Consider the following 2,217-nt stretch of genomic DNA (forward strand, 5'->3'; position numbering starts at 1 on the left):
AATACCACATCAAGCCCCTGAGAATACCACATCAAGCCCCTGAGAATCAAGCCCCTGAGATCAAGCCCCCCTGAGAATACCACATCAAGCCCCTGAGAATACCACATCAAGCCCTGAGAATCAAGCCCCTGAGAATACCACATCAAGCCCCAAGCACTTCGGCCCCTGAGAAAAATACCACATCAAGCCCCAAGCACTTCGGCCCCTGAGAAAAATACCACATCAAGCCCCAAGCACTTCGGCCCCTGAGAATACCACATCAAGCCCCTGAGAATACCACATCAAGGTGACAGGACAACATCCAAGCACTTCGGCCCCTGAGAATACCACATCAAGCCCCTGAGAATACCACATCAAGGTGACAGGACAACATGCCTGCCTTCCTGACCACGAATAGACTACGGGGCTTTGCACTTCGGCCCCTGAGAATACCACATCAAGCCCCAAGCACTTCGGCCCCTGAGAATACCACATCAAGCCCCTGAGAATCAAGCCCCTGAGAATCAAGCCCCTGAGAATACCACATCAAGCCCCTGAGAATCAAGCCCCTGAGAATACCACATCAAGGTGACAGGACAACATGCCTGCCTTCCTGACCACGAATAGACTACGGGGCTTTGCACTTTGGCCCCGGAGAATACCACATCAAGCCCCAAGCACTTCGGCCCCTGAGAATACCACATCAAGGTGACAGGACAACATCCAAGCACTTCGGCCCCTGAGAATACCACATCAAGCCCCTGAGAATACCACATCAAGGTGACAGGACAACATGCCTGCCTTCCTGACCACGAATAGACTACGGGGCTTTGCACTTCGGCCCCTGAGAATACCACATCAAGCCCCAAGCACTTCGGCCCCTGAGAATACCACATCAAGCCCCAAGCACTTCGGCCCCTGAGAATACCACATCAAGCCCCAAGCACTTCGGCCCCTGAGAATACCACATCAAGCCCCAAGCACTTCGGCCCCTGAGAATACCACATCAAGCCCCTGAGAATCAAGCCCCTGAGAATACCACATCAAGGTGACAGGACAACATGCCTGCCTTCCTGACCACGAATAGACTACGGGGCTTTGCACTTTGGCCCCTGAGAATACCACATCAAGCCCCAAGCACTTCGGCCCCTGAGAATACCACATCAAGGTGACAGGCCCCTGAGATACCACGCCCGCCCCTGAGAATACCACATCAAGGTGACAGGCCCCTGAGATACCACGCCCGCCCCTGAGAATACCACATCAAGGTGACAGGACAACATGCCTGCCTTCCTGACCACGAATAGACTACGGGGCTTTGCACTTTGGCCCCTGAGAATACCACATCAAGGTGACAGGCCCCTGAGAATACCACATCAAGCCCCAAGCACTTCGGCCCCTGAGAATACCACATCAAGATGACAGGACAACATGCCTGCCTTCCTGACCACGAATGTCAGCTTTGCACTTCGGCCCCTGAGACTGAGAATACCACGCCCCTGAGAATACCACATCAAGGTGACAGCCGACTGCCTTCCTGACCTATTTGACGACAGCGGATAACATAATGAGAAGTTCCTAGAAAGAAACTTGAGACCTCTCTAACTTGAGAGATGTTGAATTGTATTCTCTGAGGCTCATCTTCTAAGAAATGAACATAGGGGCATTTCGAGAATTGAACTCGAGACCTCTCGCACCCTAAGCGAGAATCATACCACTAGACCAAATACCCTTTCTAAAAAAATGCAACATTTTTAACTCCTACTCAATATATTTTTTTCTCTCAAGTTTGAAATCTATTTTTTTGAGCGGTTGTTGGACTATAAAACAAAAAGTTGATGATCTAGTATTTTACTTGTAAGTAAGGCATGTAATATTGAATTGTTCTAATATGCAAGTGTTATCAAATAAACTACAACCCAACAAATGAATCAAACTAATCAGTTTGGGTTGGGTTGGATTTATTCGGCTCAGTTCATCAGTTTGTTTGATTTAATTCTTCTATTTTTCTTCGTATGACAAGAAAATGAAGTTGTATTGAATGTACCATAGTTTGATTTATGACAAACTCATATGAAATATAATTGCATTAATAGTACTAAGAGTTGGAGTCTATAAACATTTCATGAACTTAAGTGCAACTCATGCTTCATTAAAGACGAGATAAACTTTAGTTAAGTAACTAGAACTTTAAATTACTTCATGTGGAGCTTCAATTACTCTATGTAAGCTACTATC

The 2,217-nt window shown here is 47.1% G+C and overlaps 1 non-coding gene across 1 annotated transcript; it reads right to left on the bottom strand.

Moving 5' to 3' along the window:
• Nucleotides 1-1,639: 1,639 nt before the first annotated feature.
• TRNAP-AGG (transfer RNA proline (anticodon AGG)) lies at nt 1,640-1,711 on the bottom strand. Its single transcript has one exon. It is a non-coding gene; the product is annotated as a tRNA-Pro (tRNA).
• Nucleotides 1,712-2,217: the final 506 nt, after the last annotated feature.

This window comes from Cucurbita pepo, chromosome 10, assembly GCF_057944985.1.
Source record: "Cucurbita pepo subsp. pepo isolate OVF chromosome 10, ASM5794498v1, whole genome shotgun sequence".
In the NCBI taxonomy this organism is placed as follows: domain Eukaryota; kingdom Viridiplantae; phylum Streptophyta; class Magnoliopsida; order Cucurbitales; family Cucurbitaceae; genus Cucurbita; species Cucurbita pepo.